Source organism: Equus caballus, chromosome 1 (assembly GCF_041296265.1).
Source record: "Equus caballus isolate H_3958 breed thoroughbred chromosome 1, TB-T2T, whole genome shotgun sequence".
NCBI classification, from domain to species: Eukaryota; Metazoa; Chordata; class Mammalia; order Perissodactyla; family Equidae; genus Equus; species Equus caballus.
Window position 1 is genome coordinate 139,023,627 of NC_091684.1, and position 14,183 is coordinate 139,037,809.

Genomic DNA, 14,183 nt, shown 5'->3' on the forward strand with positions numbered 1-14,183 from the left:
GTCCCCTTCAGCGCTCCTGGGCTTCTCATGCCCACCCCACTGCCCTCTATCAAATCCTGCTCTCGAGACACAGTGGGTCCCGCTTCTCACTGCTGCACTGGGCATCAGAGCTGGATGGGCCTGGAGACCCCGGGCCAACCCCCTCATTGTGTAGGTGGGAAAACAGGCCCAGAGAGGAGAAGGGATTTGCCCAAGGTCACCCAGAAAGTTGATGAGAGAGCTGAAACCGGACCTTTGAGTGAGAATGTCCCAGCCCCTCCCTACACTTTTCTGGATGTCTGGCTGCCCCTTCCCCATGGCCCCATCTGTTATTCAACGGATACTTATTGAGCGCCTACTATTTGCCAGATAATGTTCTCGGCCCTGAGGACACAGCGGGAAATGAAACAGACAAAATTCCTACTCCTGGGGAGCTTACGTTCTACCCTAGTTATGCTACCTCCCTGTTACGTTTCAGGGTCACAAATGCTGTCCGGCTGCAACCGGAAAGGCCTGGTCAGCAAAAACACCGTGCCCACGTCTCGGCTCTGCAGAACAGAGGGCCTCACCCCTGGAGGAAGAGGAGCCTCAGCCAGGACGGCCCCGGGGGTCCTCGTGCCCAGCTCTGCAGGGGTCACAGCCCCCTCAATGAGAATCATCTCCTTTGACCTCAGAACCACGCTACAAAGCAGGTTTTCACATCCCCATTTTACAAGTGAGAAACTGAGGCCCCGAAGGGGAAGACATCCCGAGAGGAAGCAGCAGGATCTGGCTTTCCTCTGCCCTCAGACAGGGTCCCAGACTCTGCTCAGGCCGGGGCAGAGCAGGCGGGGCTGCGGGAACAGGGGGCATTTTCTGTGGGGCTCCCACTTTTGAAGAGGAGTGTGGGGGTCCCTTCTGGCCTTTTCTTGGGGTGCTTAGAGAAGTTCATGCTGCCTGCCCTGCGTGGGGGACGCCAAAGTGCCCAGCACAGTTGAGGAGGTAGCAACCGTGTCTGGGGACCCGGGTACCCAGGGCAGAGTTCCTAATGGGGGGGGTGTCGAGCCTTTTTTGTGATACTTAATGAAAAACATAGACCCTCTTCCTAGAAATATTCCATTTGCTTCCTCACATCATTTTCACACTAATCCCCTGAAGCCCATCCTGGTACCACGCTGGACAGGGGCCGACCCTGTGGGGAGTCTCTCCCGATGGGGAGGAATCATACAACGGAGCTGAAAGTTTGGTCCCACCAGGGTATCTCCTGCCCGTCCGGAAAATCACCAATTGAGGGGCCCATGGACCATCCTGCGAGGCGTCTCTGGCCAGACAGACCCTGCTGCCCGGACGGGGCGTGAGTGCCCCCTGGGGGCGGCTCGCCCAAGTGTCCTAGGAAGCACAGAGCCATCCCCCAACCTGCGTTTAATGTGATGCCAAGATTTGGTGGAGAAAAGTTGTCATTCAGAACACCATTTTTAAATTAAAATTGTCACAGATGGGTGTTACAATGCAAACTCTGCTCTAAATTTTAGGACAAAACCAGTCGAGCTACTTCAGTCTCCCGGGAAAAGGAAGTCGCTCCCCCATGTCTTCAGTGGAGCGCCCCGTGATGGTATCCCCTCTCTCGGCCAGGTCCTCTCAGCTGGGAAATGGTCCTAAGGACACTCCCCCCTACACACACAGGGCTGTTGTGAGGGTTAAAGGCATGTGAAGCTCTCAGAGCTGAACCGAAACAGTGTCAGCTGTTCAATGGAAACGTTTATTATTATTACTATTGTCATTATTGTTATTATTGAAGGTCTTTGGTGTTAGAGTCTGCAAATGTCTGCTGGGAGCCAAGCCCCCGCTAAACAAAGGACCCCAATTCAGACCCCATGCCCACCAGGAACGCAGGCTCTACACCCGACCTCAGTTTTCCCAGCCGCTCTCCACCTCCTGGCTCCCCACTCTAGCAGGGCACTGGTGCCAACACAGCCCTTCCAGCAGCTCAGAGGTGAGTCGCAGCCTGTCACACCCCTACATCTGTGGGGTCCTTCCAGATCTGAGGGTCAAAGTGCAGCAGGCTCAGGAAGCTGAGGGGTGGGGTGTGTGGGCAGGAGGGGTCAGGAGGAGGAGAGGCTCCCTGTGAAGAGCATTTAGTGATATTGGTGATCCTGAGAAGGGAAGAAACAGCACTGGGGAGGAGCCAGGAGATCAGGCTTCTAATGCCCACCTGGTCACCCACTTGCTGTGTTATCCTGGGCAACTCACTTTCCCTCTCTGGGCCTCAGTTTGTTCTTGGCAGTCAGGAGGGTTGGACTCAGTGGATGAGTCTAAGTCCTAGGGGGCCCTGGCTCTAACCACTGCCCTCTTGGTAGGGGACAAATTTATTTTGTTTGTCCAGACCTGCGGGCAGTGTCCTCAGCCTGCCCTTCCCAAAGCCTCACAGCTCGAGCCTCTGGCTCCCCACTAGGCTTTGCAGGGCTAACTATGGGGGCAGAGTCGGGGTTCTCATCTGTGTGGCTCAAACAATAGTTTTGGGAGCTGGAGGGGGCTCAACGGACCCTATAGATCCAACCCTCCATTTCACAGCTAAGGGGACCGGACCAGAGGGATGTGAAGGGACCTGCCCAAGGTCACAGAGTAGCCAGGATGGGCCCAGGGGCTCTGCCTCCTGGCCCTACTGATCCAGAAGCCCCTGGGACCACCTTCAGCAGGAGGCCAGGCTTGGCAGCAGCCCAGGATGGGAGCGGGGGCACCAAAACAAACCTTCATCCTTTTCGGGGGGTGGGGACTGGGAGGGCTGGAGCTGATCTCACCAAGGAGTCTCGTCCCCCCAAATAAACCTCCAGGGCCTGGTCTGCCTGCACACTGTCCCAAGCATAGAACACAGAAGGGAAGTCCCCTTGACCCTGTCATCCCCTCCCCAGACCAGCCATACCAGACTAAGGGAGGGAAAAAATAGGGGACAGCTCATCTTGGCTCATCTTACTCAGGACTGTCTTGCTTTTAGAACTGAAAGTCCTTCATCCCGGGAACCACCCTCCTCCAGTCTGGGGCAAACCAGGACTGCCCCTCCTCCCTGGGCTTGATCAGGGAAACCAGAGACCCAGGGGCTTCCAGAGCCACAGACCCCCACGGCCCTGGGGACTCACGGTTGACTAACCATGTCAGAGCAGCATGTGAGCTGCTCCCCAAGAAGAGTGGAAGTGGAAGGCCAGCTTGACCCTCAGGGATGCTCATAACCCTGCCACCTGCCTCCATCAGCAGAGAAGCCCACAGTGGTGGTCCCCAGGAGTCCAGAGGACAGGCTCCCTCACCACCCAGCCAGCCCCCAGCCCCTGGGCTACACAGCAGAGAGATGATGGAAACCATTGATGAAATCTGAGATGTCCTGGGCATCTCTGAGTCTGAGGTACGTCTGAGGGTCCAGGCACCAAGGGCAACCCCCTTAGAAGGGGAACTTCTGGGAGGGGCATGTCTAGACAGATAGGGCTGTGGGCACCTCACAGAAGTTTCTGGGCCCCGGCAAGGCCTCAGAGTGATTCTCAGGGCCCCAACAGTAGAGAGAGCCGCCAGATGGAATTGAGACCACCCCTTGGGGGAAAGGGGAAGACCCCAAACTGTCTGAGATTAAGTTTGCACCACTGCCCTCTTCTGTTTCCCCACCCCAAGGGGGGCTAAGATGGACAGTCAGTGGAACGATAGGAAAATTCATTTCTGTTTCTCACTTACCTGAATTACTGGCCCAAGACTTACTCCTGCTATGTTGCCCAGCTCACTCCCTGAAACCTCCCTTCCTGTCCCCAAGCTCCATCAAACAAAGGAAGGAAGGATGGAGAAGCTGAGGGAAGATGAGCCCCTTCAGATGACACGTCTCCATCACTGTCCTCGGGCTGGAATACCCGCTCGGCCACTCGCCAGCCAGGAGCCTCGCCAAGCTCGTAAAGCGCCTGAGCAGGCTCGGCATCAGAGAGTTAGGAATGGGAAACTCACATGGACTGACCCTGGATCACATTCACTTCCTCCTTCCACCCTGGCCCTCGGTTTGCCCACCTGTACCATGAGCAGGCTGCACCAGCTGGTCACCCAGGTGACTTTCTGGCTCTGTGGTCAGTTGGCTCAGGCTGGCTTTCTGTTGCCCACGAGTGGTTCCAGCGTGAAACAGCAACCTCAGGCAGAGCACAGCTCCAGCCTTCCAGGGGGAGGGGCCTCCTCAACCCTGATGAAATCCTGCTGAAAGACCTGGCCAGGCCCAGCGCCCACACGCACCTGTCAGGAATGAATGACCCTTTATCCCAGGCCCGTCCTGGGGACCCCAGCCATCAACGCTGCACCCTAGACAGCCCCTGTGCCACCCTCAGTCTGGGAGTGCCCATTCACACACTCACACACGTCCTGTGAGCGTCTCTGAGCAGAAGGGGATAGTGTTTGAAGCCACGGACAGGTGGGCTGGGCTGCCTTGCCCAGTCACAAGGCACAGATGGAGGAGGGGCCGTCTGCAAGTGAGGTCAGGCCTCCAGGTGAGGGAATCCAGCATCTGCTGGCCAATTCTCCCAGGATGCTCCTCTGGAGCCAACCAGAGCCTGGACGTTCAAAGAGAAACAAGCGGATGGAGGCCCCTGCACTGGGGGCACTCACCTCATTAGCTCTGGGGCAAGGAGAGGAAGGGGATACAAGAGGGAAAAGGATGGATGGAGGTTCTGAAAAGAGAAAGGAAGGATCCAGCTCAGACACTACCCTCTTCTAGAAACATCCCCTGCTGCCCATCACAGGAAGTGGCTGCCCCCAGTGGGGACTCCACAGCATGCAAGCTTGGTTCAAAGCTTGGGACTGACAAGAGCCTACTGCCCTGTCCTCCTGGGTAATGAGCTGCCCACAGCACCCCTCACCCCCCAGCACAGCCACCTAGTTCTCTTCCGGGGACCCACATCGCAGCTTCTCCTTTTTGACACTCACACACCAAGGGCTGCCCATGCCCCACTTCCTGGACAGGACTTGGTTGTCCCTTGTGGAGCCCAGGACTCTGAGATGCACACGAAGCTTCGGACAGACAGGATTCCCCTTTACAAAGGCACCACTTACCTCTTCCCTGAGAAATCAAAGCAAAAAGAGAAGAAAACCCACCAGTTTAATCTCCACCAGGGCCATCCATTACACTTACCTTGTAGTTACTCAGGCAGCTTTTAGGGTTAAGGGCTGGGGCTCAGGGTTGGGTTAGGCCTGAGCTGTCCAACTTGGGGGCCACCTGCCGTGTGCAGCGACTGCAATGTGGCCAGTCTGAGTGGAGACCTGGTGTTAGTGTAAAACACACATGAGACCTCAAAAACTTGGTACATAAAAAAATATATAAAATATCTCATTAATAATTTTTATATTGATTACATGTTGAGATGATAACATTTGAATACAATGGGTTAAAGAAAATATATTATTAAAATTAATTCTAGTTGTTTCTTTTTATTTATTTAACGTGGCTACTAAAACAATGAAAGTTACACTTGTGGCTCAAATTATATTTCCACTGGACCGCACTGGGGTAGAGGATTCCCTCCCACCGCGAGGCTGTGAGCTTTCCCAGGGGAGCTCAGGTGAGACAAAGCCTGAGAGAGCTCACAAAGGCCTTGAATGCCACGCGGAGGGGTCTGAGTTGCCTCTGGGCACTGAATCTGGGCGGTGATTCTCCTAGGCCGGCTCTGTACACTCGGCACTCAGGGAGATCCCCTCCCAGCCCCGGCCCACTGGGAGAGGAGGAGGTGGCATCTGAGAGGAGAGTATGTTCAGGTGGGGATGGGGGGACAGGACTTCCGGGAGAGAGCCGGCTGAGCAAAGGCTCCGTGGCAGCAGTGTCAGGCCATGTTGGGAGGGGACCCGAGAGAAGGGAAGCAGAGGTCAAGAGAGGAGAGGAGGAAAAGAGGGTTGGGAAGAGGAGCCAAAAAGAGAGAAAAGAGTAGCTATCTTTGAAGGAAGTTTCTCTGAAGGAAGTAGTCAGAACAGCCCTGCTCCTTTGAACCTTCAGCACTCTGAGGCAGGTTTCAGAGAAAATCTCCAGCCCTGCTCCCCCCAGAGGACGGGAGGCCCCGGCGACGCTGCCGGCCTCCCCCACAGCCCTGACCAGGTCTCCCGGTCCCTCCCTGAGCCTGCCGCCCCCTGACACCACCTGAGCTGGCCCTGTGGGACTGGCCCTGAGGCAGGCTGGGAAGTGCTGGAGAGCAAGGCGCAAAGGGGCAGCCTTGAGGGCCAACGTCTGCCCCCACTTCCTGCCCCAGGACGCCAGGCTGGCGGGGTGAGGAAGGCCTGTTTCTCATTGAAGAGGGAGCCGGTCTTCAAAGGCCCAGACTCACCCGGGAGCAGGCCCGGGCCCGGCCCCGCCTCTTCCTCCGTCTTCCGGAGCCAGGCATCCAGGCGGGGCTCCGGTGTCAGCAGCGTGGCCTCGGGCCTCTGGGAGGCAAAACCCAGACTGGAGAAGGCGTCGGTGCCAGTGGTGTCCTTTCTGGTTGTCAGAGGATTTAGAGGGTGGGGAGGTGTCAGCAAACTACAGCTCGAGGCCCACGTCGCCTTTGCTTGTACAGCCCGTGGGCGAAGACTGGTTTTACATTTTCAAACGGTTGGGAGAAAAATCAAAAGATGAATAATGTTTCACAACACATGAAAATTATGTCAAATCCAAATTTCAGTGTCCCTAAGTAAAGCTTTATTGGGACACAGGCACACCGATTCATTTATGGGTTGTCTATGGCTGCTTTCACAACACCACAGAGTTGAGCAGTATGACAGATGCCATGTGGCCCGCAAAGCCACCCAAAAGTTACTGATTTTGAGGACCTGCTCTCCATCTGGGTCCCAGGTTCTGGTCAGACAGGCCTGGGTTGGAATCCAGCCCACTATTTCCTAACTGGGTAACTTTGGAGATGACAATAGTCTTTTTTCTACCTTGAAGGGTGCTTAGAGGTTTGAGAGAGATAATGCACGTACATGCTCAATACATGTTAGCACTTGTTATTATTACAATTATTATTCCTTCCCAGTGGAAGAGTCTGAAGACCCTTAAGTCTCCACCACCAGCCCAGGCGTTGAGCTCCATCAGATATGCCACACGCGGCCTGACTGGAACTGGCCTCACGCGCCGCACCCCAAACCCGCTCCTCCTCCTGAGCATCCCCTATCTTGGCTGGTGATGTCAGGGAATCATGGGGATGGCTACCAAGTGCCTCTCACCTGGACCCCCAAACACAAGCAAGTCAGGGGTGGGCGACTTATGTCTGAAGGGGGTAAGCCGGGCAAGGCTTAGCAGCCGGGCGATGAAGGAAAGAAGAGATGAGAGAGATGTGTGGGGCATTGCCCTTGTGCCAGGCAACCCTAATGATTCTCCCAAGGCCAATGTATTGGCACCATTCTACAGAAGAGGAAACAAAGGCTCAGAGAAGCCAAGTGACTTGCTTGAAGTCACACAGCTACAAAATGGCAGGACAGGGATATATACAATACATTCACATAATTTGAAATTCCAAATGTACAAAAGGGTGCAGTGAAAAGTCTGCCCCCAACTCTGATTCCCAGCCACCTAGTCTTTATTCTAGAAGCAACTGTGCTTGTGTGTCCTTCCAAAGATATTCTATGCATATACAAGGAAATATGAAAAAAATACACACACATATATTTCAATAGACAGATGGAGATAGATATGCTTCCCTCCGCAATTTTGTTCTTTACTCAAATGGTAGTAAACTATAACACTGATCTGTGTCTAGTTTTTATCACTTATGATATATCTTAGAGACCTTTCCATATTAATACACAGAGAGTAACTTCATTCTTGTTGTCTTTCATTCTTTGTCTTTTGTCTTCATTCACATTGTCTTTCATTGCTTAAATACATCACAATTTATTTACCCAATCCTATACTGATGGCCATTTGGGTTGTTTCCAATCTTTGCCAATTACAAAAATAACGCTGCAATGAATAGCCTATCTATGTGTTGCTTCACACATATGTGAGTTTATCTGTAGGATAAATTCCTAGCAGAATTGCTGGGTTAAGGGGCCTGTGGGTTTGTAGTTTTGATAGATACAGCCAAATAGTCTACGACAGAGATTGATCCAATTCACAGTTCCACCAGCAACACGTGAGCACAGAGTCAGGATTTGAATTCAAGTCCATCTGGTTCTAAAGCCAGGCCTTGTTCTGCTGCACCATGACCATCGCTGCCATCACCAGAAAGGTTTTCCTGATACCCTAGGCCACCTCCATGTCTTGGGTCTCCTGCTTGCTCACTGGGAATGTCTGCCTCTTCCTCCAGGAGCCTTCAGCCCTCCCAAAGCCCCCAGGCCCCACGGTGAACTCTGCTCTCCCTGAAATGCTGTCCACCCACCGTCGGTCCTAACTGGTTCCCAACATCTAACAGCTCTCTCCTTGTTTCCTGGGAGTTACCCTTCCCCCTCTAAAGCTCCTGCAAGGACAGTGATGGTGCTACCCGTCTCCAAGTGCAGTACCTGCCATGTGGGGTCAACTGGATAAAGTTTGCTGAATAAATGTGCTCAATTTTCATGCCAGATACTCAGAAGTTGTCCCTGATCCCTCCTTCTCCTTCACCCTCAAAATTTAACTAATACCAAATCCTATTGGTTCTGCCTCCTAAATATTTCTCGCATCCTTCCACTTGTCTCATCCCAGCTGCTACCTCTCGGCCCAGACCACCATGATTTCTCACGTGGATTGTTACAACTGCCTCTTACATGGTCTGCCTGCCTCCACGCTCACGCCCGCCCATCCACTCTCCACATCGCTTGCTTTGTGGACAAAACTGCTAACTGTTCTCTGATATCCGTTCTCCCCTTCTTTAATAACAGAACCCCAGTTTGGGCCGGGCAGCTTTCCCAGCCTGCCTTGTGGCTAGGTGGGACCACGTGACTGAGCTCTGGCCTCGTGGATGTGAGCACCTGTGATAGGCATGGCTTCCATCTGCTCTTGAAGAGGAAGGGCTCACCTTCCACTCCCCTCTACCCTTCCCACTGCTTTGACATGACCAACAGTCAACTTAGACCTCGAGATGGAGGATGGGGCGGAGGATGGCACAGCTGCAAACCAAAGGGAGCCTCGGGAAGCCTCTGGGCAAAGGGTGTGCCACCTGGCAGGGACACTCCAAACAGGAGCCCTGGCTGATGCACCAGTGGTGCCGCCGACCCTGCCTTGGTACCTGCGACCAGCCAGCCCGCCAGCAGGGATACGCAGGAAGCAAGACCCAAAGTGTCTTTTAATTTAAAACTTTCTTGGTAGTTGACTTGGAGCTCAACCATTGAAATGCCATTCTCCTGCGTTCCTGCCACACACATACACTTGCACACATGTGCTCATGCCTGGCAGCTCTCTGCTAGGAACCAATGCAGCCTTTTCCCGTCCGTCCATAGTTGCCGGGCACTCAGACAGCCCGCGTTCCTCCTCCCTGCCGTCAGCAGCCCCTGGCTCTGGGCAGTTACAGAACCCACATTCAGTGATCCACTCGGCCGCACCAGCTCTCTGCTGCCTGGGCTCAAGGAAGAGTCGCAGAGACGGTCCCCAAAGAGGCCAACAGTGCACACGGTATGCAGGTGCCTCGGCCTCCTTTCCCTATAGCCTTGCGTAGCTGGACCTCACAGGAGCCACCGACAGGGAGGAGCAGTGGCCCCTGCTCTCGGGAGAAGAGGAGGCCAGGACTGGTGACATCGTGTCATTCAGAGCTCAGGTCTGTGAATAACGCACCCATGTTTCACAAGCTGTGATCCCCACCTGCCAAGGCCACATGTACAGTCCCCTCCCATGTTCTCCTTTGTCTTGGGTTCCCAAAGTGTGTCTCAAATGACCTCACAGGAAAGAACAGTTAATAAACATGAGCTTCCTCCCCGCTTTAAAACATTTCTTCTTCCATGGCCTCCACTAGCCAGAATTAAGAAGTTTCCTCTCCCAGTGACAACCTAAGGACCCCTCCGGTCTGAGAGCCAAGCTTTGTCCTGCGCCACGTCCCTCAGCCTCACACCTGTCCAGGAGACTTCTCTGACCCCATGCAGGTAGCCGCCAGTGCCCTCCACAGCTCTGCCCTCCACACGCCCACGTCACAGGGCTGCACCGCGCACTCCAGGGCCCCACGACAATGAACATAACCTTCCTGTTTAATCCACGAGGAAACTCAGGCTCACGGTGACTAAGTGACTCCCCCACGGGCGCATAGCCAGGCAGGGCGGAAGCCAGGATTCAAGCCGGCCTTGTCCCACTGTGCTCACCAGCCCCCATCAATTATTCAGTCAGACTCTGGGAGGCAGTGTGGAGAGAGGGATTTTTAGGATGTGGAAAGGGAAAGGGTCTTCGAGTTTGAGTGACAGCAGGCAGTGGAACAGGATGGGGATTGAAGATTCGGGAGAGAAGGGGACCCTGGGGAGGGAGGCCCATGCACAAGCAGTCATTTAAGCTGGAGTAGCAGGGAGAGACAGGGAAGAGCTTAGGGCCTTAGAACTGCAATTCCAGAGCACAAGTCTCCATTTCAGCCTCTATTTTCTCCAGTGTTGGGGGTGCAGGGACCGAGGCTGGAATTTGCAGGGCTTCAATCAGTGGCCTCCTCAGGCAACTTTCCCTAGCAGCCCTCCCAGCCAGGGAGCAGGAGTGGAGATAAGATATGGACGCCCAGTGGGGTGGAATAGGCAGGCAAAGTGCTGCAAGAGAGGGGCAGGCCAGACTGTGGTTGCCCAAGAGGGATCATGCCCTGCTATGGGCAGTCCGAGAAGGTTGCCTGGAGGAAGTAGATCCAGCACATAGTGGCAGTCAATAAATATTTGTCTTGGGGCTGGCCCCGTGCCCAAGTGGCTAAGTTCGTGCACTCCACTTTGTCGGCCCAGGTTCACCAGTTCAGATCCTGGGCATGGACCTACACACTGCTCGTCAGGTCGTGCTGCAGCAGCATCCCACATAGAGGAACTGGAATGACTTACAGCTAGGATATACAACTATGTACTGGGGCTTTGGGGAGCATCGACGAAAATAATCCATAACCAATCTATAAATGAAAATTTGGGTGAGTTTATTCTGAGCTGAAATCTGAGGACCATGGCCCAGGGCCTTTCTTCCCAAAGGAAGAAAGGGCACCGAAGAAGTGGGGTGCACAGAGTGGTTATATACCCCCAAACAGGGTGTCTCACATATGATTGAAATGTCCCTCCCACAATAGTCACAAGATTGCCCTGTCGGCACAGTGCTTGATGGACACAGCAGGGAGTGGTCTGCTATCTTGGAAGGCGTAGCAGGAGGCAAGTCTATTGTCTTGAGCTGGGTGGTCACAGGTGAGTGCAGTTGGGAGGGGGAGGGAAGTTGCACCTTTATCTCAAGGGCCTTTGTTCTTGCCATAGGGAATCTCTAAAGCAGATATACAATGCATGCTCAACAGCCTAGGTCAGGCCCTTTTGGAAAGACAAGGTCAGGCCGAATTAGGTTTGTACCAAATGGCTTCCGCATATTCTCCAATATATCCTATCGCTGGCCATTTTTATTTGTCAGGAGAAAAAAAAAAGGGGAAGATTGGCAACTGATGTTAGCTCAGGGCAAATCTCTCTTCAGCAAAAAAAAATTCACACTGGCACATGCTTAAAAAAATGAATAAGTAAATATTTGTCTTAATTGCTTTAAATATCCTAGGACATGTCTGTGGACGAATTATCTGAATTCTGGATGGAGCTGACAGTGGAGACACTGCCGCCGCCATCATTTTGACAAATAAAAATGGCAAGTAATAGGATATATTGGGGTATGTGAGGAAGCCGTTTGGTATAAACCTAATTCGGCCTCACTTTGTCTTTCCAAAAGGGCCTGACCGTGGCTGTTGAGCATGCACTGTATATCTGCTTTAGATATTCCCTATGGCAAGAACAAAAGCCCTTGAGATAAAAAGGTGCAACTTCCCTCCCCTTCCCAAAGTTGGCATTCCCTTAAGGATTAAGTATCTTTCCTTAGGCTAGAAGCTGATTGCTGTGCTCACCTGTGACCGCCCAGCTGGAGACAATAGACTTGCCTCCTGCTACGCCCTCTGAGATAGCAGACCCACTGCCTGCTGTGTCCATCAAGTGCTGTGCTGACAGGGCAATCTTGTGACTATTGTGGGAGGGACATTTCAATCATATGTGAAACGTTCTGTATGGGGGTATACAACCACTCTGTACACATCACTTATTTGGTGCCCTGTCTTCCTTTGGGAAGAAAGGCCCCAGGCCATGGTCCTCAGATTTCAGCTCCGAATAAACTCACCCAAGTTTTCATTTATAGATTGGTTATGGATTATTTTCGTCGACAATTTTGTGCGCCTGAACTCAGGGGAGGCAACAGGGAGATGTCTGCTCCTGAGCCTGGGGGAAGGTGCAGGAGGCTGTCTGTCCAGGTGGCAGGGGGAAGAGGGACGGTGACGGCATGGAGACAGGGGAGAGACAGGGCTGCAGTCAGTCTAACGCCAGTGACTCTGCGACTACTGCCGGAGTGCAGGCTAGACGTCAGATGTGATGCTGGGGCCCTTCATGCACATGTCGTCTTTGCCTGTCGTGTTAGCAGCTGGCTCCCTGATGCCCAGAACCGCAGCTGGCACAGAGAAGGTGCTTGACAAATGTTTGTTAAGTATGTGAATTAATAAATTTAATCCGCACCATATCCTTGTGTGATATAATTATCTGCACTTTGCAGAGGAGGAAACTAGGATCAAAGGCATTCAGACCCAGCCCTTGTGGGAGGCAGAATCCTAGGAATGACCCCCACTGACCCTTGACCTTGTAGGATCCCCTCCCCTTGGAGGTGGGTGGCACTTATGAATATGATGAGCTATTACTCCCGTGATTATGTCATATGACAAAAGGGAGGTTATCTGGGTGGGTCTAATCTAATCACGTGAGCCCTTTAAAAGCGGAGTTTTCTCCAGCTGACGGCAGAGGGGGAAGTCAGAGAGATGTCAAGCACCAGAAAGATTCAATACACCGTTGCTGGCCTTGAAGATGGAGGGGACACACAAGGTCCAGAGAGAGGCTTCTAGGAGCGACAGCCACCCCCAGCTCACAGCCGGCAAGGAAGCGGCACCTTAGTCCTACAACTGCAAGGACCTGGATTTGGCCAACAACCTGAATGAGCCTGGGAGTGGCTTCCTCCCGGGACCCTCCAGATAGGCTTGGCCTTGCACAGTCCTAAGCAGAGAATCCAACCACCGCCACCTGGCCTTCTGGCCCACAGAACTGTGAGCTAATCAGTGCAGGTTGTGTGAAGCTGCTAAATTTGTGATAACTTGTTACACAGCAATAGAAAACTAAGACAGCCTTGTACACAATAAACAGAGAGCACACAAGTGCCACCTCCCACAGAGAGCAAATAGGGCTCACGCTCCACACACTCTACAACCCCCCAAGTCTGTCGCGGGCAGATCCCACCCACAAGGTGCCGCGAAGCACCCTCAACACTCACTGTGGGAGCGTGTTCCTAGAACCTGCTGGAGACAGGGCATTTCCTGCTTCAGGCCCGCTCCCAGCTGGGGCAAAGATGGCCACCTGTCGACTGAACACTCATGCTCCCCCTCCTCCGTGTGCAGTTGTCACTGGGAAGCGGCTGCCTAGCCACAGACTACATTTCCCAGCCCCCCTTGCAGCTAGCAAGTGGCCCAGTGATTGGTTCTCACCAGCAGAATGTGAGCAGAAGTGAGGTGTGTCACTTCCTGGTCAGGGCAGTTAGGAAGCTGTGTGCCCCTCTCTTTCCCCACCCATCCACTGAATGCATAGGACACTGAGGTCCTTAGAGGCTCCTAGAGCCACAAGCTAGAAGGAGCCTTGGTCACCACGGAGAAGAGCCACCTGCGAACCAGGAACACCTGCGTTGGACTGTTACCAGCGTGAACATTGATATTAGGCTAAGCCACTTAAATGGGTGTGTGGCCGCAGGGCAGGGTGGGGAGGTTCTAAATTACATTAGGTAGTGATACCTTGACTTATCAGCCCTTGTCTCCCAGCCCCTCCCCTCAGGCCAACCACAGAGAGAGGATGGGGTCCTCAAGTCTGATGGGTCCCCAGGCAGACCCTGGATAAGTAAGCTCACCTCCTCCCTGACTGAGGGAACCATGGAGGCCCCCGCAGCCATCCTATTCTACTCAGCTCCGGGCTGGAGCTGGGCTTGGGGCCACCTCTGAGCCTTCCCTCCTCCCACCCCGACACCCATCTTCTCCCATGTGCACCCCAGTGGCCGCTGCTCTGGGCAGACCTCA

At 53.6% G+C, this 14,183-nt stretch overlaps 1 long non-coding RNA gene across 1 annotated transcript; it reads right to left on the reverse strand.

Moving 5' to 3' along the window:
* Window positions 1-1,699: 1,699 nt before the first annotated feature.
* On the reverse strand, window positions 1,700-13,524 carry LOC102150798 (uncharacterized). The gene is made up of 5 exons (XR_288973.4): window positions 13,394-13,524; window positions 6,282-6,523; window positions 5,102-5,229; window positions 4,329-4,523; window positions 1,700-4,209 (listed from the first exon to the last, which is right to left on the reverse strand). It is a non-coding gene; the product is annotated as an uncharacterized lncRNA (long non-coding RNA).
* Between the last annotated feature and the right edge of the window lie 659 nt (window positions 13,525-14,183).